The 25,634-nt window shown below is 35.4% G+C and overlaps 1 protein-coding gene across 1 annotated transcript in view; it reads left to right on the top strand.

Annotated features, from left to right (window-relative positions):
• Window positions 1-3,734: 3,734 nt before the first annotated feature.
• NPFFR2 (neuropeptide FF receptor 2) overlaps window positions 3,735-25,634 on the top strand; it is a 124,595-nt gene continuing 102,695 nt past the window's right edge. Inside the window, exon 1 of the mRNA XM_045392511.2 lies at window positions 3,735-3,889. The gene's annotated coding sequence lies outside the window, so the exon portion shown is untranslated. The remainder of the gene's footprint in view (window positions 3,890-25,634) is intronic.

The following is a 25,634-nucleotide window of genomic DNA, read 5'->3' as shown; positions in this document are numbered from 1 at the left end:
AGTTGTCAATCACTTCGGTCAATGTGGGACCAGACCAGCATCCTGGGACAAGGTCATCCAGCATGAAGGAACTATGAAAACTTAACTAAAGGAAAATTGATCATTGATGCTTTTAGAGAAAGATCTTAACACGGGGAAATGTGAAAGTTGTACAAATCCAAATGGAGCCACTTGAGTTAAAAAAATGATAATAACCCTGAAAAATAGAGCTGGAGGAGGTCATAAAAGGAGGGTTCTCAAGCTTGTGTGCCTAATAATGGAACTATCATAAAAGACTGCAAAAACAACTACCTTGCACAAAGGGCATCAAAACCTAACACAAAAAAATACTTCTTCAAGGTCATCTGCCCAATAACTGCCTGTCTAATCTCAAACTGGTTCCACCCTTGTTAATTGGTCCTCATAGCAAAGAATAATTTATCTCAAAACATTTATGTAATCCTCCTCATTTTCCTTTAAAAATCTTTGTCTTTTTTTTACCTCTCTGAATATGCACATAGTTTACTACAACAAACATATTCCAATTGCATTGCCCTATTTCTGAATAAATATAATTTTCTTTTAAAAAGCTTCTCTGTATTATTTAGGTTGGCATCATCTAGTCATACCAAGTTGTCAAGTTAAACCATTCTTAAATAGCTGGTTGATGGTATTTTCTGGAGATTTAGACCTCTATGCCTTGACATTAAATAATTATGTTATCCTGAACAAATTGTTTAACCTCTTCAATTTTAATTACTTTAACTGCGAAGTCTAGAAAATAATACCTCTCTGAGAGGATTTGTTAAGGATCAAATGAGATAATATATTGAAACTATTTAGCAATATTCCTATAGTATAGTAATTACTGGATACCTGGTACTTGAATTGACTATTATTGTTGTGATTATCTTTTTATTATTGCAATTACATTCAGTTGTTTTGGAAAACATTTTTTGATAAATTCTCTTTGAAGATAGATTTACACTGTATGTCTAAATTGAATATTTTTGCTGTATCAGTCAATATTTTTAAAAAAATGAACATCTACTTCAGTGTGCCATAAGTTAGCATGCATTGTCTATTATTGTTACCCTTTAGCTGTATTACTATTTTAAATTATCCTCATTTAATAATTTTCATAAATATTTTATGAATGATTTTCAATTTCTGTATTTTCCTTTTATATTTCAGAATAAAACAATGAACAGAATATTCTGCAAAATAGTGAAAAATCCAAACTTAGGGATATGTAATATGTAATATGAGGTTGGCGTCTATTCTACAGTTTACTTATACTTTGCTTGTAGTTCACTGTGATTTTGTTTTCTTTATTCATTCCTTCACTGGTTTAGGCTATAAAGCTACCAGTCATCCCTAGTTCTTTTCTTCCCATAACTACTAATCACTTCCCTCTCCCTTCCCCTGAGCTGAATCATCACTCCAGCCACTTCTAATTTAACAGTACATTCTTTAAAATATATAAATGATCTCATAGTTTGTCTTCATCTCTGTGGAATTACATCTATATCTAACCTGGTTTATCACAGTAGCCTCCTAACCAATTTTGCTCTTTCCAGGACTTTTGCCTCCCTGCTGTATATTTTCTGTCCAGTAGCTGGAAAAACATTTTAAAAATGTAAATCATATCAGGTCACTTCCCTGCTTAAAACTTTGCAATGGTCTCAGTAAACTTAAAAAATATCCAAACTTCCTAAAATGGCCTACACTGTTTAGATTTGTCTCTTCCAACTTATTTCCCATCTTTTTCTTTTGACATTATTGGCTTCCCTATACATCTTTGTAACTATCCATCTAAAGACATCTCTCCCACTAATCACTTTCAAACTCTTTATTCTATTTTTCAATATAATCTATCACTACCAGATATTGTTTTACTTGTCTATTCCCACTTTTTTGTTTGTTTGTTTGTTTGTTTGTTTGTTTTTTACTAGAATGTAAGCTACAGAGGGCACAAGAATAGCACCTAGAACAGTGGCTGATGATAGCTGGTGCTCAGTAAGAGTGTTATAAGTGAACCAGATATTTTGCTTATTTAAGGTTTTTGTTCTGATTATACTGTTTTTCTTGTGCAAAATACACTTTACTCAGTTTGTTTTAAACATTTTGTCCATGTTGCTGATATTACTTATTTAGAGCCAGTTATGTAGCATATCTAAGCCCCAAAGGAAAATTTTAAATAATCCTAAATTTAATATAAACTCATACAATTTCCTACTTATTGTCACTGTGGTCATCACATTATTAGAATATATAAATCAATATTTATAGTGGATCCAAATCTTATACATATTCATAAACAGCATTAATTACTATACTCTTTAATAAATAAAGAGTTCTAAAAGGAAAAAATTTTGATGTTGTTATAAATATAATAAGTGCATAGTAAAATGATAACAAGTAAAATATAAAACTTTTACTCCCCATCAATTTATCAATCTGCTTATTATTAGAGAAAATTATATGAGTCTAATGAAATTTCTTAGCATCTAGTTATGTTAAGTTTAATTTTTTATTCTTCTCTTGTAGACAGTTGAAAGAAAAAAACAGTTGTAAAACATGCAGAGTTGCTCAAAAGTGCTAAGAGCAGGTTTACAATATCAACCAAACTCCTTCTCTTCTCCAACTCATCAAATGCCATAGAATGATGGAAACAAAGGGGAAAATCCTTGTCATGGAGGTAGCTAGGGTTATTAACGTTAAATGTAAAAAACACTTCCCAACAATGCAAAAACCTTTGGGGCATTCGGTCAGATAGAGCACAATTTTTAAGAAATATAAAGAAAGCAGTGAGAACCAACACCTACTGCCCCTCCCAAGAGGCCAATCTGTTTAAGAAAGTGAAGGTGGTTCTAACAAAGCATCTTCAATATCCCTTCATGTCAAGAGACAAAGAGAGGCATGAGGAATGACCAAGGAAGATTGTTTCACTGATGATCAAGATGTCTCCCCACTCTTTGCAATACCAAAATTAACAAAAGTTATTTATGTTGTAAGATGGTGTGTAGAAAAATTTAGAATTGGTATTTTTTTTTTTTAACCAAATCCCTTTAGTTTCTATCCAATAAATAGTGCTTAGATATTATCTGCACTATTTATTTCTGGTGAGATTTCTCTCTTTAATGGCAGCACTATTTCAAAGTTCTCACAGAAACTTGAAATCACCTCCAAACTGCTCATCTCCCACCCCAGTCACAGGAGAAGCAGAGAAAAAGATGTTACTCTATATAAAGTCTCCTGGTCTGGCCTGGCCATTGCTTCTTCCTCTGAAGTTATCAGAAGGTGATTGATTATGATGGAATCAAAATTTAGCTTGTCATTTCTCGTTTTTAGTATGAGGAGGTTGGCTTCATCTATACTCAAATACAGATCTTACAAAATGACAAATATGAAAAAGAATGATCTTGATGTAAGCTGTAAAACTAAGAAACACACTATGCTTTTACTCCATGCCCTTATCAAAACTTCCACAAATTAATCTAGAGGGAATGGGAAAATATGACTTTGCTGATTAATTCTGTCCATCTTGCAGTTCACTGGATCCATATGTTCACAAGAAGGAAGCATTACCAGATAGTAACAGTACAAAAAGCTCTTTAAGCCTGCTAAGGAAAGATTGTTCAGTGTTCTCTGGAGAAGTAAATATTGGAAGAGAAGAGAATTGTTACACATGTCAAGTCCCTTTCCCAGAACAATCTGTGGTCTTGAAAAGAAAATGTTAATTTTCCATTTTTACCAATAAAGCTGTTTATAGTTGAATAGAATCACTTCAGTGAAAGGGAATTATCTTAATATTCAGGGAGAAGCTTGGAGACCATGGAAGCCTAGAAAAAAATGGGGACTGATGTACCTCTGAGCAACTCTGCAGCTGTTGACCCACAGTCAAAAGGTGAGTGGCTGCATGTATCACAGATAATTGCTCTAAAATTTATATATATATTTGAAACAGAGTCTTACTCTGTTGTCCAGGCTGGAGTACAGAAGCACGATCTCAGCTCACTGCAACTCTGCCTCCTGGGTTTAAGTAATTCTCCTCCCTCAGCCTCCTGAGGGTGCCTGCCTGGATATTTTTTGTATTTTTAGTAGAGACAGGGTTTCACCATGTTGGGCAGGCTGGCCTCGAACTGCTGACCTCAGGCGATCTGCCCACCTCAGCCTCCCAAAGTGCCGGGATTACTTACAGGCATGAGCTGTTGAGCCCAGTCAAAAAATTATATTTTTATTCTGTCTTTTTTTTACAGTTAAAAATGGGAAAATTTTAATGCACATAGCAGATGTAAAGCTTTTATTTATTTGTACCTTGAAAATAAAACTACGTACACATTTTCTTAAAATTCTTATTATAAACAACAGGATTTTAGTAGTGTTCTTGACTATGGTTATTGTGATATGACTTAAAATTGAATCGTTATTTCTTGACAGGTGACAGCTCTGGGCTCATGTCATGATACTTCATTGAGCTAGATATTTATGATTCATGGACTTTTCTCTGCAGATGCTATCATTTTCTGGGCATATTTGTTCTACAAGAGCTTGTGTAGCTTTTTTTTTTTTTTTGTATGGGTTGTTTGATGTAAATTACTGCATCTTTTTGGCTTTGTTTTTTTGCTATGATGTGAAAATTTGTATAATTTTGGACAAGCAGCTAGCCACAGCAGGAACCTGGGGAGCCATGGCAATAAACTAAAGCAAGCCCTGCTTCACCTTGTTATTAGGAAACCAGATAATGGCAAATCGTTACTGAGCATCAACAATACACACTATTAGGCTCTGTGTGAACTCTGAAGATCGCAATCTAAATTCAGATCTATCCTTAGAGAAGACTAAAAAGGGATCACCCTCAGGGAAAATCTGCTTCCAAAAGCCAATAAACTAGAATGAATCAACATTTTTCTGCGGATAATAACTTTGTAGAAGAATAAAAGAATAATATACTTTGTTATAGTTGTCTTTAGAATGACCACAAATAACTACTATCATCTATTAAAAATCACTGGTTATGAAAGCTTATTTTAAAAGAAAAATGTATGGAATGAAGTAAATCAAAAGTTTCCTTGTATATTCAAAGATTCATTTGGATTTGATGAAGAGAAATTCAGTGATTCACAAGGCCAGTTAAGTTGCTTAATAAATAGATTTGAAATTAAAATTAGGTTAGTGTAATTCATTTAAATATTACCTACTTTTATTCCAACTGAAGTTGGAGCTCATTGCTTAGATGTTTATCGTAAATATCAACAGTAAAAATTCTAGGACACTGGGTAATGCAGAAACTGTCATTTTTTGATTTTGTTGTCTATTCCTTAGATATAAACAGAACAGTTTGTTATTAAAGTAGGAAATCTGACAGGGTGATCAAATAGAAGACTTTTCTCCAAGTACTGTTTACATTTTATAATCTAGATGTATCTGCTGCAACCTCAGTTTTTCAATTACTTCTGTTCTTCTGAATCTGACTCAGTATGAATTCATAAACTTTACAACTCTTACTATTTTATTTTTACTTCTAGTCTGATTTTCTAAATTCTAGTCATAGATTTGTATGCAACAGTAAAAGACAAAATATTCATAAAAAGCAGTTTCAAGTTATTTTAGTTGGACGTGTAATATTTTTGACTAAATTTTTTTTTTAATTTTAATATGCAATCTTTTCGTTAGGTAGTTTAAATGCTGTTTGAGAGAACATACATAGAAAAAATCACTAAGATTAAGTTTTCCATTGGGAAGAGCTTTTAGGCTATATATCAATCTTGTAGATGGCTAATGTGGAAGATACAAAGCTGTCATCACCAGCAAGCAGTTTTAAGGCATTTGTTCTGCTTTAGCTTTCATAGCTTTGATGCAGATCATATACTCCTATACGGCATGGACCCTTCTTACTCTTACCCATGTGAATTTGGTCATTGCTGTCATGGACGTGATAGTGAAGTACATTTATTTTCTTTTAATTTTCAGATATACAACCTTTTTCTTTAAGTCATGTTATTAAAATTGCCGTGGCATATTTCCAAATAAGGAAATATCTCTGCTGTACGCTGAAATTAGTTCTGAAAGTGGGGTGTGGTAGTCAGCAGCTTGTTCTCACTGTCATAATCTTGGGAAAAAAAAATCATATTGTAAAATTTGTAGCATATGGATTCATAACACAATAATCTCTGAATAAAAGAATATATGCGTACCTAATATACACAGTGTCATTCAGTTCCTTGTTGGATAGAGAAACTGTGCCTATTTTAGTATTTTCTAAAACTTTAATTTGACATCAAAGTTGATTTTAACTGTGGTCTCTTAGAATTAACTTTCTTTTTCTATTTTCTTGGGCATAAAATAATTCTACTGTTAAGAGAACTACAACTAAGAGCTTCTAACAAAAATCTGGAAATTCAACATCATCATCAAATATCACAGGAAGTACTGTTTTGGTTTAGATACAGTAAATCACAACTGTCTTACTCAGTCAAGCCGCTCTAACAAATTCCGTAGACTGGGTGGATTAAATAGCAAATCTTTATTTCTTTCAATTCTGGAAGCTGAGGAGTCTAAAATCAAGGTGCTGGCATATTCAGGGTCTGGTGAGGCCCCTGTTCCTTGTTTGTAGGCTTTCTCCTTGCTGTATTCTTTCAAGGCGAAGTGCTAGAGAGAGAGAGAGCTCTCATGTCTCTTCCTCTTTTCACACGAGCATTGATTCCATCATAAGGGTTCCAATCTCATTACCTGATCTAAAACTGATTACCTTCCAAAAGCCTCACCTGCAAATACCATCACTTTGGGGATTAGGGATTCAACGTATGAATTTTTGTAGTGATACAAACATTCAGTCCATGTCAACAACATAATCAGCGTCAGTTGAAAGCTTGGGTTAGGGAATTCACAGATGGTAGTGACATTTCCTCAATTTTAATGAAAGTTAAAAACTCAGCAAAACTGAAACATCTGGTGACTTTAACTTACACAATCCTCAAAAAAAAAAAAAATCATGAATCTTTTTCCTCCTTAAGTATCTTGCCCATCAACATCACTGAAACACTCTCCCCTTTTCGAAATGCTGCTTAATTCCAGACACTCAATATGTTTGGTCATACTGTAAAATTACTATTCGACTTATCCTTGGTTATTAAGAATTTCTCTCATTTTCCTTATTTCAAAGAAATAGCATAAGAGCAAAGTTTTTGACATTCGTCTTCCACAATGAGATGACAAGGTTCTTTTGAGTAAAAACAGTTCAATATAATTTTACAGTTCATTCAAAAAGTTACAACATATGGAAAATTGCCTATGAAGATAAATGTTAATCTTGACAATAAAAGAGTGAAAACTATTTTTTTAAATGAGTGTAAGAAGTAAGAAGGGAGGGAGTAAAAGTGAAAGGAATTACTAAACACCAATTAAAGTATACCAGAAGCAAATAATTATATTCTTCTTCTGCGTTCCATATAAAGCAAAAGAAACAAAGACTATAGATTTCTTAAATAGGCATTGTTCCTGTTTTCAGTATAATACATAAAGATTTAGTTAAAGAAAAGATTGGAGCATTTGTTATGTGCCTTTTTTTTTCTCAGATCCATTCTTGCCATTCTCTTCATTTAATCTCTCTATCACATAACTATGTTTTCCAGGCTTCCATGCTGTATTAGTCCATTCTCACACTGCTATGAGGAAATATCCAAGATTGGGTAATATATAAAGGAAAGAGTAAAGTTTAATTGACTCATCAGTTTCACATTGCTGGAGAGGCCTCAGGAAACTTACAATCATGGTGAAAGGCAAAGGAGAGACAGGCACCTTCTTCACAGTGCGGCAGGACAGAGTGAGTGCAAACTGGGGAAATGCCAGATGCTTTTCAAACCATCAAATCTCATGAGACTTACTCACTATCATGAGAAAATCAGGGGGAAACCACCCCCATGATCCAATTACCTCCACCTGGTCCTGCCCTTGACACATAGGGGCTTGTGGGGATTACACTTCAAGATGAATATTTTGAGAGGGGACACAGTCAAACCATATCACATGCCAACTTGTCTTCTAGTTGATTTAGTCAGGGGAAGGCACAGGAAGACTAGAGGGTAGAAGGACCCAGAATATTTCTTCTCTTTTCTTTCTGTCACTCTTGGCATTTCCTGTACCATCTGCATCCTCTTCATTGCTCCGGTTCCCCCGTGAAATTGCCCCTTCCTCTGTGGTCTCAGTTCTCACTAAACAGGCTCATTATAGTTCTAGATTTTGCTGGGTGGCCAGCCCCTGAAACTTGCTAATATGAAATTCTCTCTTTGATTCTCTAGTCCTAGAGGTGGTAGTGACTTCCAGCTCATCTCTGTTTTCTTAGCTCTTCCATCACTTGTGTAACTGATTCGTGATATTAAATTCCTTCTGATTGAAGTATCTCAAGTGGTTTGAATCCTGGCTTATACAATGAGTAGTAAATCTCTACTGATTTTTAAAATAAATTTTATTTTTTAGAACAGCTATATATTTACAGAAATATTGTGAATAGGGTAAAAGAGTTCCCATACACCCTGAATCCAGTTTCACCTATTGCTAATAATTTTATATCGGTATGTTACATTTGTAATAACAATCAACCAATATTAATACATTATTATTGACTAAAATAATTTCATTCTATTCAGATTTCCTTAGTTTTTATCTGGTATCTTTTGGAAAAGTTGTCAGAATAAAAATGGAGTCACTAGTATTTAAAAAAAATAAAAAATACCCTGACAAATAGCACTGTGGAAGGCCATGAAGAGAGGGTTCTCATGCTTGTATATCTGATAACAAAAACTATCACAAGATTGAAAAATACACAACCTTGTGCTAAGGCCCTTACACAAACAAATGCAACAACATCTGCCCAGCAACTGCTTCTCCAACCTCTAACTGGTATCACCCTTATTATTGATTTGTAGCCAAATAATTCGTAGATAATTATTTCAAAACAAGTAATTCTCCTTATTTTTTCCTTCTTTACCTCTCTGAATACACACAGTTTACTATAGTTTGCATATTCCCATTTCAGTGTCCTATTCTGAAATAAACATCATTTTCTTTCACATCATTTTCTTTCTCTCTGTTTGTTATTTAGGTTGACGCTTTTTTAATGTTCCAGGACATTACATTACATTCAGTTGTTTCTTTTGACTCTTTCAGTGTGGACAGTTTCTTTAACTTTACTTCTTTTGAATAAACTAGGTAGTTTTGAGAAGTACTGGTCAGCTCTTTTATAGAATGTCCACCTAGTGGAATTTATCTGATGTTTCTCATAATTAGACTGAATTTTGGGGAAGACTGCAAAGGTAAAAACGTCATTTTCATCATATTTCAAAGTCCATGCTATCAACCTGATTGATCACCACTGATGTTTACCTTAGCCACCTTGCTGAGGTAATGTTTGTCAGGTTTTTCCGTCCTAAAACTGACCTCCTCCTCTTTGCATACTGTACTCTTTGGAAAGAAATCACCATGTGCAACTCACAGTTAAGAAGTGCAGGTCTCAGCTGATTTTTTTTTTTTTTTGACATAGAGTCTTGCTCTGTCACCAGGCTGGAGTGCAGTGGTGTGATCTCAGCTCACTGCAACCTGCGCCTCCCAGGTTCAAATGATTCTCCTGCCTCTGCCTCTCGAGTAGCTGGGTCTTCTACAGGTGTGCTCCACCACGCCCAGCTATTTTTTTATTTTTATTTTTTTTTTGTATTTTTGGTAGAGACGGGGTTTCACTATGTTGACCAGGGTGGTCTCGATCTCTTGACCTTGTGATCCGCCCACCTTGGCCTCCCAAAGTGCCGGGGTTACAGGCGTGAGCCCCTCTGCTGATTTTTAATCCTATACCTTGCCCTTAGGATTAAAGAGAATGCTGCTTAATGGCACAGCAGCATGGAGAGCCTCAGTCTATTCTAGAGAATTGTTGGTGACCATCTTAGCTGTGAGCTGCTTCCCTTATGTAATGTAATTGAACTACAGTATTTCTGTGGCTTATACCACAATAGCTTTGTACTAAAAGGAATTACCACTTTTCCTAATTAAAATTAAAGAATTCTAAGTCAGTCAAAAGCTCCCTCATCCTTTAAAGAAGAAAGAATGGGATATTAGAGTCATATAATGTTTAAAACCTCAAAATTCCCTTTCCCTGGAAAGGACAATTAGATATTCATATGGTAGAATTGACCCGTTATCCTCACATGCCTAGTGATAAAAACCTTAATAGCACAAGAGGTTCCAATGAAACAAATATGTCAGATCCACTGATCATGTAATTAGCAATACAGACCAAGTTCTCAGCTGCTTTCTTGGAAAAATAGTAGAACTATAGTCCAAAAAGTAGTTGCATAATTTAGTCTCCTATAACTGGGGACAGTGGTGGGATGATCTTCAGCTTCTTAGCTTTTAGTACGACTGTTGAAGCAAGCAGATTGCAATTCTGCCACGGTGAGCATGCTGTCATTAGTTTTGGGAACAAGTAGCTTTCAGTCAGTCAAATTATTCATAATCATTTCAATGCAATATTTCTTTTGAGGGTTTTTTCCAAATTATTCCCTTCAAAAAGTGCTAACAACCTTAGTTGCCAGGCATAATGAAACGATAATATAAAGTAAAAGTACCTCCTGTTAAATTTTACATGTTACTACACTGGGCACTGAGTCAAATTTTTCATCCAACAAATATTTTCTGAACAGGTTTAATGTGCCAGAAGCTGTTCTAAGTGCTAATGGTGTATAGGGAAGTGCTCCTCAAAGTGCCAGTCCTCAATGGTCATTAAAATACAAAGACTAGAATTGACAAAGGCTCTTGAGATGTCTGTGGCTTCATCTGTGGTTTTCGACCATCTTCGTTTTTGATTCCAGGGAGGTTTCCCTATTCTCTTGCATGCATAAATATGTATTTCATACAATAGTTATTATATTCTGATCATTAATAATCTTTTTTTAAAGAGACAGAGTGTTTCTCTGTCATCCACACTACAGTGCAGTGGCATGATTATAGCTCACTGCATCCTCAAACTTCTGGGCTCAGCCTCCCTTCTCAGTAGCTGGGACTATAGGCATGCACTATCATGCCCAGCTAAGCTTATATATATATATATTTAGAGACAGAGTCTCACTATGTTGCCCAGGCTGGTCTCCAACTCCTGGGTTCAATCGATCCTCCTGCCTCAGCCTCTCAAGTACCTGAGATTACAGGCATGAACCACTGCACTTGGCTCAATAATCTTTTTAAATGAGAGGGTGTTTGGACTATGCAATTACAAGACTCCCAAAATGAAGTTTTGTGATTAGAGAAAAGCATTCCTACCTATGCTTTTCTATTCTGCTTTTCTTCTTTTACTTCTTAAAAATTATGAAAAAGACATGTCACTGCTTTAAATCATACTCTTTCTAATGGTATGAAGGGTTGACTCTCACTAATTTTCTAACCCTTGCTTAATAATAAAAACATGATTTCATGGAATATACCTAAAAGCATTAGTAAAAGTTCAAGATCAAGAGTGCATCCATTAGGAAACAGGGCCAAATAGGTTATGCCCAGCTTTTTTTTTTTTCTAGCTCTTTTATATTCCATTTTTTTCTGAGATCATTATTTTATCAAAAGTACCTTTTCATTTTTCCAGAATCAGTACTTAAAATGGATTTTTGCTCTTTACACCAATTATTATTTTTTGCTCAAATAAATTACAGTTCACTTTGTGCCCACTGACACTCTGATTGTTGGATATTAATTATGCATTAAAAAGTCACTAATTTATTTTCATTCTTATTGATAAACTCGAGGACATAAAATTATTCTGAAGGTATTCTTTTTTTGAGAGGAAATACCTTTACCTGAGCAGTGTCTTTTGATGTAGCTCTCTAAATTTTAAATATTATAGCAAATAAATTAATAAGACAAATGATCATGTGATGACAATTTCATAGTCAATACTAATTTGCATATATAGAGATTGTTTCATTGATTTAAGTGAAATTGCTATAATAGTTCATACAATCCAATAATAATATGTAGCTTATTGTCTGGTATGGTAAAGTCTTTTGCTATTCCCCAAAGAAAGTAATTTTATATTTTTCCTAAAAGGTAGTCTTCAAAAGCTGTGCAACCACCTTTTTTTTGCAATGCTAATATAATCATCTAATATTGAAAACATCCATCTGAAAAGTCTATCTTTATGATGAACTCAATAGATATCTTTTTTAGACAGAAATATTTAAACCAACTTTGTTTCTTCTTCAAATTGAGAATACTTACATTTATGTAATTCTTTAGAACTTTTGATAATTCTTTTGTAGGGACATGGATGCAGCTGGAAACCATCATTCTTAGCAAACTATCGCAAGAACAGAAAACCAAACACCGCATGTTCTCACTCATAGGTGGGAACTGAACAATGAGAGCACTTGGACTCAGGAAGGGGAACATCACACACCGGAGCCTATCATGGGGAGGGGGGAGGGGGGTGGGATTGCATTGGGAGTTATACCTGATGTAAATGACAAGTTGATGGGTGCAGCACACCAACATGGCACAAGTATACATATATAACAAACCTGCACGTTATGCACATGTACCCTACAACTTAAAGTATAATAATAATAAATAAATTTAAAAAAAAAAAAGAATAAAACACCTTAGAGAATAAATAGGTTGACCAACTAATCTTTTAGTTTCCTGTTTAATGTAATCAAAATGGAACAATATGTCATTTTAAAATAATTTTAGTACATATGTTTCACTTTAAATGTCTCAAAAGGAACTAGTAAGCAATAAGGCCTCCAAAATTATATATAAATAAAAGATTTTTTTAGTTATAAGGCATTAGTTAATAATTTAGAGTGAGGCCAATATTTGAATAGAACATCTTGATTTATCACTGGGTCAGACAGAAGGATATTACTAAATGATAACTAGTAATTGTTGTCAGGGGGGGCCTTCTACAGAATTATATGTAAGTTGGTTATAAATAAATCACTTCTCTAAAAATATGTTAAAATAATCTAATTAAAATTATATTAAAATTTCTTAACTTTCTATTTTTATCACCTAACATTTATTGTTGCAAATGTACAAAAGGGATAAATATTAGATAATTGTTTTCTTAAATCACTTAAAATGTTAGAGTTCTGCATTTGCATATTGTTAGGAACTCTTCGTGGGCACAGTAAGTAATTCTAAACAAAAATTCCTCTATGTTCTTTAAGTATAGTAAGTCAAATAATAACATATTACATGTAAAGAATATCTTTTTAAAATGACATAAACCTTATTCAAGTCTGCCAGAAAAACTGATCTTTGGTGATTGGTAACAAAATACTTTAAGGAGGCAAGGATTCAGAAGTAGAACACTTTCTTCGTAATAAACCCAGATATGTTATCCATCTTGCTTTGTGATTTTTTTTTTTTTTGAAACGGAGTCTCGCTCTGTCACCCAGGCTGGAGTGCAGTGGTGTGATTTTAGCTTACTGCAACCTCCACCTCCTGGGTTCAAGTGATTTTCCTGTCAAAGCCTCCCGAGTAGCTGGGACAACAGGCATGTGCCACCGTGCCCGGTTAATTTTTGTATTTTTAGTAGAGACAGAGTTTCACCATACTGGTTAGGCTGACCTCAGGTAATCCACCCGCCCAGGCCTCCCAAAGTGCTGGAATTACAGGAGAAAGTCCACTGCAAATATCTCTTTCTACAATATATTTTAAAAGAAGAAAATAGGTATATAATAATATTTATCAGCCAGCTATCTGGTAGACTATTATGAAGACTAATGGGATACTGTTTACGCTGTAATGACAACCATTTCATCTAAATTAAAGTAGCCTGCATTCTACGTCTTTCAGAGCTGAGTGGTGGAGAGCATTATTCATTGTTAAGTATATAAATGATTTTCCTTCAGATTGTAAGAAAGGTAGACATAATCTTAGAAGAGAGAGAGAAAGACAGGGACACTTGTGATTATTACTTACCATATGGCTAAAATCCATCAATAACGAATTTTAAAATTTATAGCTACAGTTGGAGATGCTGTTACACATTATATGCACTAACTCACTTAGTGATCACAAAAGCCTTATAAATAGATATTGCTATTATCCCCATTTAACAGATAGGGAAACAAAATCACAAAGAGGTTAAGTAACATGTCCAACATCACAAAGCTAATAACTATGGAACCAGAATTCACATCCAAGTAGTCCTGCCCCAGAATCTTGGCCTTAACTATGATGCTTAATTGTTTTTATAACAAATATTACTTTTGTCAAAGTAACTATATACTGAAGAGTCCACATCTATCCCTATTTTAGAAACTTTCTAAAATACATTAAGGACTCATTATATGCCAATAATAATTGTAAGTGCTGGGTATTCAAAAGTGACTAAATCAGAAACTGTGGAGCCTGTATGGAATGAAGGAGGAAGGTAAATAAAAAATAATGATGAGATGTGATAAATTCTGATAGAAGTATGGATGACGTGCTAAAGGGGCACAAGGGAGTTGTACTCTAGTTAGGGAAAGTTCAAGACCATAGAGCAGCATATGCAAGTAACCAGTCCTGAGAGTGTGAATCTTTTAGAGAAGCATGAGTATGAACTCACAATGGCTGCAGCATAAAGCTCAAAGATGACTGATGAAAGAAGAGGATGGAAAAGAGGCAGGGGATAAATCGGAAAGTATGCTGTATCTAATATTTTTTTTTTCATCAGAAAATGTTTAAAATGGCTAATTTTCTTATGGCAAACGTGATCCTCCTCTGGCATTTCTCCTTTTGGTTAATAGCACCCTAACCTACCTCTTTGACCAAGACAGAAACATTTGAGGCATCTTCACATCCTCTTATTTTATCATATTTTACATCTAACGAGTCTCCAAGTTCTGCTGATTCCACATCCTCCATGTCTATAGAGTTTTTCATCCATCTATACTACTCTCAATCTAGGCTGCTACTTTCTTATTTTCTTACTGTTTTTAGAGCATCTTTTGAAGAAATTCCCTATGCTTGGCTCCTCCTCCAATACACTGTATGTTTAATAAGAAGCAATCAGCTTAAAAATAACAATCCAATCACATCATTACTCTGCCTAAATATTCCATGGCTCCCTACTGCCCTCAAAAAAAAAATCTTCAAATTCTTGGCATAGTCTGCTATTTACCATCTGGTCAAGTATGTCCTTCCAACCTATGCTTCTATAGTACGTAATTCGCACACACTGAATTCAAATGTGCTGAACAGTTATTCTAATACAGTTGTAGAATAGCTCAGTGGTTAAGCAATGTTTTAATTTTTTTGTTTACTGGTTAAGCATTTCTCTCATCTCTATACCTGTAAATACGTTGTTCTGTCTTCTTAGAATACTCTGTTTCTACCCAACTGTTTGCCTGATAATTTCTTACTCACACTTCAATATTATTTGATGTGCTAAGCACTCTGAAAATAGAGTAGTCAAAATGTCACCTCTTCTAGGGGGTCTTTACTCCTGAAGGACTAAAAGAATCTTGTTTAATCCTTCGATAGTGCCTTTATTATACTAGCTATTAGGGGGATGCAATTTTTCATGTACTTGCTTCTGAGCACTGAAGGAGAAACATTATTTGTGCTTACTGTGCTCTGGAAATACAGTAGATGCTCAGTAAATACTTGTTGAATAAATAATATTGACCAGCTTAAGAAAATGGTTTATTGGCTTAACTATTACCATCTGCCCAATTACTGGTAACTTCTCAAGATATTTTAAGACTAGCAAAAATTAGATATCCTTGCACATTTACTCATTCCTTTACCAGATATTTAATGAGATTCTACTATGGCTTGACACATGGCTAGGTTTCAGGGATAAAGGCAACAACAACAACAATAACAAAACATTTAGTTCATACTACTGATGTCTAAAATCAGGATTTCATGTGCTAGCAATCCCTGATTTTAAAATAATGATATAATTATTTGTTAAAATAGCAAGACATTCAGTTAAGAACTAAGGTATTAATATATTTTGTAAAAATCGATTAACTTGCAAACCCATGTACATATGCTTAAGATACGCATAGTATTACAAAAATAGAGACTGAATTTATTGCAATAACACAGTACAGGCTTTGCATGTTTTTGTATATAAGGAAGGACCAAACTTAGCTAATTCCTGAAGCTAGAAATACTTGACAAGAATAACTCAACGCAGATACACCCAAGTGTGCAGACACACAAACACACGTGCTGGATTAAAAACCAGAATAGAGGCCAAGTGCAGTGGCTCACACCTGTAATCCCAGCACTTTGGGAGACTGAGGCAGGTGGATCACGAGGTCAAGAGATACAGACCATCCTGACCAACATGGTGAAACCCCGTCTCTACTAAAAATACAAAAATTAGCTGGGTGTGGCGGCCTATGCCTGTAGTCCCAGCTACTAGGGAGGCGGAGGCAGGAGAATAGCTTGAACCTGGGAGGCAAAGGCTGCAGTGGTGGAGATTGTGCCACTGCACTCCAGCCTGGTGACAGAGCGAGACTCTGTCTCCAAAAACAAACAAACAAACAAACAAAAAACAGAATGGAGTATAGAAGGAACAGATAGAAGTAAATGATGTCTTGATATATCTGTACTTATTGTTGGTTTACCTGAGAGCTCAAAAGCAGAGATTGGAATAGGAGCTTATCAGGTGTAGTTGTATAGGTACATGCTCGAAGAACACAGGAGAGATTCTTAGGCCTGTGCCCTAGGATATTGATTTCCAGTAATTTAATCTTTTCTTTTTTACTCTTCTCACCTGGAAGAAGAGGAAACTGAAATATTTGATATTTGCATTTCTTTATGACTCTCCATAGTCTATATTTGCTTCGCTTTGATCCACACTTGATAACCCTTCAATGGCCTTGCCTTCACAACCCTTCAATGCCTTTCTCTTCGTCTTCTCTAGGCACCTGATGTTAGGATGCCCTTTTTAAAATGCTTTCTTTGATTTTCATGAAATTGAACACATTATTTACATACCTCTCCAAAGTATCCTCATTTTTTTTCCCCAGAAGTATCTTCCTTCTCCTACCATCTAGGCATCCCTCAAAGCTGTTTACAGAAACTTCTCTTTTTAGTTTTCCCCTTGATTAGTTGACTCAACCCTGTAGCTTCAACTAATACCTCTGTGTGAGTAACTACCAAAGTCTAAATTGGAAATACAATCTCTCTGGCACTCACCAATTCTATATATCAGCTGCTTACTTGGTATCACTATCCATTTCTCCTGAATTCACCTTAAATTCAACCTGTCTAAAACTGAAGAAGCATCTTCTCCAGGGTGTATGTCTTCCTCCTCACTTTCTTTTTTATGTTGATGGTATTGGCACCCTCTAGTTACTAAAACTCTAAATCAAGTACGGGAGTCACCTTAACCTCAATTGCCAGTTCCTGCAGCATGTACCTCCATCAGATATCCTGTCTCCACCTCCTCATTTCCATTTTCACTGCCTCTTTTTAAAATAAAGTTCTCTCACCAAAACTGTACAAAATCCATTGCCTGTACCCACTTCCACATTTAACTGATTTTGGTTACTGCTCTTCTTAATTTTGTTCTCTCCCTAGAATTTAGTGTGTAGCATGTTTAGGTAAGGCTCCTTCATAGCTAGTCTCAGCTATAGGGACTTACACAGCTGGTCTCAGCTATGGGAACTTCTCACTTCAGGTCCCAAGCTATAGTCTTCATACCATGGGAGGAAAGCACACACAAATCATCTCAAGTTATGGATAACCCAATGAGTGTAACACACTATAGAGATGCAGGGAATAACTAATAAGTTCTTCAAGACATAGTCATTTTAGAGAAGTTAAAATTTCTTTCTCATTCTATGACTTCAAGAAATGAATCTCAAATAAATCCATTGTAAACAAATCCAATACATACAAATAACAACAATATTTTGATTACTGATTACACTGTTAACTAATTCTTTTTTCACATCCCTATCCCTTAAGTTTCTGCATTAGGGTATTTGTCAAAAGTATAGCTTAGTTTATGCAGCTTAAAATGTTAGAAGGAAAAGCACTAGATCTGGAATCAGAAAATATCATCACTTCTCTTTCTGAATCGTGGTCAGCTGTGTAAACTTCCTCAACTTTCCGAGCATCTCTGAGTGCGTACACACACACACACAAACACATTAGTAATACAGATATAATGCCTGTCCTGATTATTTCTCAGAGCTCTTGGCAGGATCTAATTGGACAGATGTAAGAAGATAATCAAAGGATCCCAAGGCAGACTAATCCGAATAAATCACCTGAGAGACTTCTGAGGCTCCCTGGCCCTCATCCTTATTTTTAAAGGCACTCTAAGGGATCTGCCATTTGGAAACCATGTTATACAAATTGTAAATGAGGGTGAAAATTATTATTGTATTGCCAACTACTACAATCTCTAACATTTTCCTTTGCAGGTCATCAGTCATCATAGTTTCTGAGTTCAACAGCATTGTAGACCGTCTTTGGATTGCTTTTAGTTATAGAGTTTATATTAGCTGCCATCCTAAATAAAATTTTAAAAGCTTTTGATAACAAGTTTCAGCCTTTATTCTAAGGGAACCTTTCCTTCTGTAAGAGGGCTGATAAATAGATTTAGTCATGTTAGATGATTAGAGCATTCTGTAGTCTAAATTAACAACATAAATCCACTCTTCACTTATTCACAATAGATTAAGCTAAATTATTGGTATGTCGGAAAACCCAGAAACATATTTTAGAGTTAATAAAATGTATTGAATGACAAAATACTTCTCACTCTAATACTTCTTGGTACTTCTGAATATTACTTTTCCAAAAACTGTAAGGTTTTTGTTTCCTATGCATTCACTGTACCTGGATAATATATATTTCCAGAGGTAGTTGCTTTAATTTTATCTGTTACATAATCGTTATTGCAATTTGGTGAACCATGATGTTTTTAAGACAGTGGCTTAAATATAAGAATGAGCTACTGGAATAAAAACCAAGCATGAAACTAGAAATTACTTCTTTGCATTACAAACAACTAGAAATTTCTACTCTGTAATGTAGAAATTTCTACCAGTAACATAGAAATTACTACTTAGAAAGGTAGAACCAAAGGTTAGGTATAACATAAAAGAGGTTAACCAGAAAAGAAGTCTAATGATAGCTTTTTAAAAATGTATTAACATCCTTTTGCAGTATTCAGCAAAGGATTAATCACATCATGGTGACACATAAAACAAGGTCAAAACATTTTCTTTGAAACAACAATAAAAAGAAACTAGAGTATTTAGAAATGAATTTCTTCCAGGTGCTTCAGCTCCTCATTGCTTTGACAGGGTCCCAAGTCAGCACACCAGGCACTCATGATCAGGCCTCCATTAGTTTCCACACCATTCATCAAAGGCCCTCCCTCTATTCTATGTGAATGAATTTCAGTTTTCCTTGTGCCGAGTTAACAAGGCATAATGGATAATCACAAGGGCTTGCAGCTCAGACAGATTTTGGGTCCAATTCTGTCCCTGTCACTTACTAGCTGTGTGACTTGGGTACATACTAGCTTCAGTAAGACCTTGCTGCACCAAGTGTCCTCTGTAGAACAGCAGCCTTATCACTACCTGGGAGCTTGTTAGAAATGCAGACTCTCAGACCGAGCTTTGGACCACTGAGTTGGAATCTGCATTTAAGAACAGAAAACCAAACACCGCATGTTCTCACTCATAGGTGGGAACTGAACAATGAGATCACTCGGACTCAGGAAGGGGAACATCACACACCGGGGCCTATCATGGGGAGGGGGGAGTGGGGAGGGATTGCACTGGGAGTTATACCTGATGTAAATGACGAGTTGATGGGTGCAGCACAGCAACATGGCACAAGTATACATATGTAACAAAACTGCATATTATGCACATGTACCCTACAACTTAAAGTATAATAATAATAAATAAATTAAAAAAAAAAAAAAAAAAAAAAAAAAAAAAAAAAAAAAAAAAAAAAAAAAAAAACAAAATCCTCCGCTAAAATTGGCATTGAAATTTAAGGATCATTGTTGTAAGCCACAGTTTTCTCATCTTTAAAAATAAGGTGAAACAGGGTTTAAAAATCCTTTTAAAGGTACTTTACAGGATTAAATGGGGGTAACAATTAACAAGGGCTTAGCATATTACATGAAATATAAATCTAGAGTTAATATTATCAATAATTTTCAAAAGCACTTTTTGAAAATTGCCCATTTTAAGGGATATTATTTCCATTTTAAGGAAAGTAAAGTTTAAGGAATTTTAATAACATCATTTGGTCAAATACTGGTAAATAAAGCCAGCAGGACTTAAATCTCCATAGTGTGGCCACACATTTGTATATTATACTCAGATGTACAGCACAAATATACTTTCCTCACTTTTCTGTGATTGATGATATTCTTTGTAGTGAGAAGGATTGGAAAGACAAAACTTTGACGTTTATGTACTTATAATATTACAATCTCTTCTTATTTGCATAAAGTAACACCTTTTGTTCAATGCATTGTTCTTTTTTCCCTGCTTCCTGCTAAGGTGGTATTTTGTCCTTCGGAGGTTAAAATAAGAAAGGGCCTTTCTGCCTTTCTGCCAGGAAATGATAGGTGAAAACTGGTCCCTTCATCTAAAACCAGTACCTTCTGGCCTTTCAGAGAAATGTGCCTTATTCTACTGCTGGGTGCTGACTCTGATTGCCTAATTCCTGTGCACAGTGGCTTTTTATCCTGACTCAGACTCTCTCAGGACCTCTGTATTTCCTCAGTGGAGAATGTGGATTGGTTTGGTTCAGCTGCGTTTCATACCCAGCTTGTGGAGAATGAGGAATAAGACTTCAGACTCACCGATTTGGCCACTTCCTCCACCAATGCAGCTCTATCCCTCCCATGTTCAGTTGGCTGTGTTGCTGAGCTCCAAACACTGGGCACTTCTCAGTGTTCATGACAAGCAACTGCAAACCCCTGCTCCCATTGCTTCTGAGAGCAGTTGTGCAGATGGGTACAATTCACCTACAACTCACGATAGTCCTGATCTCAGAAAGGTATTCAAGTACTCTCTCTACTTATTTCATACAGTCTGTGCTTTTACCAAACCAAGCTAGGAACTGTTTTTGTACAAGCCTCATGGTTCCCTAGCTCCATAGTTTGCCATAGTGTTTCCTTTGCCTGAAGTATCCACCCTCATCCCCGTCTGATGTGTCCAAATGGTACTAATTCCATGAGACCCAGTTCAAATGTCATGTCCTCGATGCCTCTATATGTGATAATATTTTCTCTTTGACTCCAAAGTTCTTTCTTTGGACTATGTAGTTCCTATCTTACATGTCTTGCCTCTTCATAACAGACATAAATAAAAGCTTCTAAGTTCAAGAACAGTGTTTCATATGTTTACCTAAGTTCTACCTACTCTGCATCAAAAAACTAGCACAACTTTACTTGATGGTAGAGAGTCAAGAATATTATTGAGTGACTGAAGCCAGCTTTCAGAAAGACTAGAAAACAGCTAATATAGAAAAGCAGGAAGACAGTTTTCTAGACTGGGAGTTAGAATCATAGGCTCTTACAGCTTGAGAAATACTAGTTGAATCTTTTCATAGCATATTATTTGAAAAAACGGAAGCCTATGTAACTAAGTAAGGATCCAAAATGAAAAGACTGGGCCAGATTCTAGGGCTTCCATTTTCCATTCTGGTGTCTTTTTCAATTATTTTTTAATTATACAAACCCTATAATAGATAAAAATTTTGAAAAAATGTATTTATCCATGATCATGACTCCACAATAAATGAATTGCTATTATTCAGATGCTCATTTCAGCATTATCCATAAGAATATATAGTTTTGCATAGATAATCCTGATTCACCTAAAATATCATGTTTGCTTTATTTTCACTTAATATTATTCTACATTCCTTTCTCTTTGTTATTATTGTTACTATAATTAAAACTTTTTATGACCACATAAATTTCGTTGAATTAATGTACCAGAGTGCTCCTGGTTTCCCACTAATTAGTTAAAGCTAATACATAACTTTCTCCTTGTAGTTTTTATTTTTAATGTTTCCAATGGGTATATTTCCAAAGATGAGTTTTCTAAATCAAAATCTATAAATATCTTCATTGATTTTTTAATCTACACTATGAAACTGTTTTCCAAAAGTGTTGTTTTTAAAAGGATTACACTACTTTTACAATGATCTGACAAGCATGTGTTATTGTTAATTTAAATAGGAAAATGGTACTTGAATGTTACTTTAATCTGCATTTTCCTGATTATTAACAATGTCTACTTCTTTACTCTTTGTAATTCTACTAATTGAGAAGGTATCATTTATCTATGTCTTTTGCCTTTTGGCTATTCTTAACATTAAGTCTTTTTTATCTTTGATGCAATTTTTAAAATTAATCTGCTTTTTGCCCATCAAGAAAAAAATAAACAAAATGAACAGCAACACTGAGTTCAAAACAAACAAACAAAAAAAGGATCAGAAATGACCACAATTAAGGTTATAGTCTTCTCTGTCCTTCTCTTCTATTGCCCTCCCACTAGTCACTTCTCTAATTTCTGTTCTTTTCTTGAGTCCAGGTTTGCTTTCTTCTTCCTGTTGTGCTTTCTTGAACTGTCTTCCCAAAGCTTCCATGTGGTTTGCAATATTCTGCTCTTTTGCAAGGCAACATATCAGTTTATCCTCATATTCCTTAAGGTAATATTCCCCAAGGTGGGGTACAAGGTGACATACTATTAGTGGAATGTAGGATAATTTAAAGTGCTCTATAGACAAACTTTGTAAAAATTAATAACATTTTATTTAATGTATATTATTATCTACTTCCTAATTATATCAAGTGACACTGATTTTTCCACTTCTGTGAAGAATTTATATATAAAGATACTTAATAACATATATTTTTTGGCATATGGACTTTTATCCCTTTCTCATGTAAAAGGAATACAGAGGTAGGCCAATCCAAACTGGAGATGAAGCTTTCTAGGGCTATCAAAAAACTCAGGTTCCTTTCATCCTGTTTCTCTGCCACTCTCAGCATGTGGTATACACCCCATGGTTCAAGGTGGTAGCCTGAGTGCCACCATATTTAAGCTAGCCATGAGAAGAATGTATGGCAGTGTCATCAACAGAGCTAGAGTATGTTTTGGGAAGAAGACCAGGATTCTAGTTTTAGACATGCTGAGTTTGAGGAGATGTTGACACAGACATTAACACTGTCAAGTAAGAGTCTCGTACTTACAGAGAAAATCTAGACTGGAGATGTAAATGTGGGGATCGCCTGCATATGCATGCTAATTAAGGCCAGTGGTGTGGATAAGAATGCATAGAAATTAGTGTAGCGTAAGAAGAGAAGTAAATCTAGCACTGAGCCTTAAAGAAATACCTATGTTAGGCTCGGCGACATGGCTCATGCTTATAATCCTAGCACTTTGGGAGGCCAGGGTGGGTGGGCTACCTGAGCTCAGGAGTTTGAGATGAGCCTGGGCAACATGTGAAACCCCGTCTCTACTAAAATACAAAACTTAGCTGCGTGTGGTGGCACATGCCTCTAGTTCCACCTAGTTGGGAGGCTGAGGCACAAGAATTGCTTGAACGTGGGAGGTGAAGGTTGTAGTAAGTCAAGGTCATGCCACTGCACTCCATCCTGGGCAATAAAGAGAACTCTGTCTCAAAAAAAAAAAAAAAAAAAAAAAAAAAAAAAAAATTGAGCACAGTAGCTTACGTCTGTAATCCCAGCACTTTGGGAGGCCAAGGGATCATGAGTTCAGGAGATCAAAATAGTACTAGCTACTAAGGGGGGCTAAGGCAGGAGAATCGCTTGAACCTGGGAAGCGGAGGTTGCAGTGAGCCGAGATGGTGCCTCTGCACTTCAGCCTGGGCGACAGAGCAAGACTCCATCTCCATCTCAAAACAAACAAACAAAAAAACAAAAAGCAAAACAAAGAAAGAAATACCTATGTTAAATGGCTGTGTAGGAAAATAAAAATTTAAAAACAGCCTGTAAAGGATACAAAAAATGAGTAGCCAGAGACGCAGGGTAAACAAACAAAAAATAGGGGATTATGAGGAAATATATGCCAAGAGGAGGAACTGTTACACATAGAAATCAAGCTGTTCAAAGGTCAAATAAGATGCAGACTGAAAAACATCCATTGTATTTCATTGTATTTCTCAACATGGAAGTATTGATGATTTTTGCAAGATTGGCGAGGGGGTCTAACTGGAGTGGGTTGCCAAGTGGATGGGAAGTGAGGAAAGGCAAATCGACAGATTGGACAGCAGAATAGTGCAGTTGTTCCTGAGAAGGAATGATGTATTACACTTAGGCCTTGAAGGAAAACAGTGGGATTTTTCATATCGTTTTGTTTTAAATGGAAGATCTTAACATATATAAAAGCCAGGAATAATTCATTTCACAAGGAGAGAAGAAATATACAAGAGAGTGTGAAAATCCTGAAAATATGGGAGAGGGTGGGAAGAAAAGCTCACCATTGTAGACATGGGCTTTAGCTAGGAGAAAGAAAGACAACCTTCTCTATTAAAACCAGTTATAGCAAAGAATGATGAATGAAAGCGTGGAAGTTAAAACAGGGTTTGTAGGTGTTTACAGGAGAAGTACTCAGGGAGAGGTGCATATCAGGTCCTTCCCTAGTTTTATGTAATTTTCTTCTGCTTATGGATACAGTCTATTGTTTTCAGTGGTGGTGGAATAGTAGGGGTGGGGAGCAGGAGAATAGTTCTTGCAGTGTGTTGTTTCATGATACAGAAATGGAATCATAGTTTAAATGATTGTTACATAAGTTTTATATTTCTTTTAATTTGTAATAGAATCCTAGCAAGCTAGACATTACCTCACTGTCTCATCAAAAGCATTGCTATTGTTTTCATTCATTTTAACGACTTATTTTTCCAGTGGTATGAGGGATTATGTAGAGCAATGATCCACAATTATTTTTGCACTTTGATTTCAGAATCTCAGGTTGAATACAAAATGCTTTTCTCTTCTTAGTTTTATTTTACCCAACTAACTTATTATTCTATGCTATGACTCCTGTATTATCTCTTTAATATATTTTTCTTTTCTATGACTTTCTGTGCCTTGAGTATCCTGATAAACTTTAGAGAAGTGGAACCAGTATCCTTACTTTGAACTTGGTAAAGTCTTGGGAGAAATACCCCTTCCTAAATCCTCAGTGTAATCATCATCCAGTTTTAAACACATCACACACACACACACACACACACACACACACACACACACACACACGTCAGAATCTGCAACTTTAATCCAAGACCAAGGAATCCTACTTTAAAAGGTCTGTCTCACCATAGGCTTTTTTTTTTTTTTCCCCTGTATCCCACATGTACCAGTGATATAGGTGGAGAAATGTAGTAGATAAAGAAATGAATTTGGCTTCTGGAGCTGTTCTTTCATTTAAATACCAGTTCTGTCATCTTAGACAAGTCACTAAACCTTGGTTCCTCTGTGTGGATCGGAAATAATTATACACCAACTCTTCACAAACCTAGGGTACTCATGTGAGGATTAGCTCCAATAGGCTCCTCACAGGTTTTTCATGCTTGAAGCACCATTAATTATCCCCTTCTCAGTAACTGTATAAATCTCTAAGTTAATCCATTAAAGTCTAGTCATGTTC

Source organism: Macaca fascicularis, chromosome 5 (assembly GCF_037993035.2).
Source record: "Macaca fascicularis isolate 582-1 chromosome 5, T2T-MFA8v1.1".
In the NCBI taxonomy this organism is placed as follows: domain Eukaryota; kingdom Metazoa; phylum Chordata; class Mammalia; order Primates; family Cercopithecidae; genus Macaca; species Macaca fascicularis.
The sequence above is the reverse complement of the archived record's forward strand: the minus strand, read 5'-3'. Positions and strand labels throughout refer to the sequence as shown.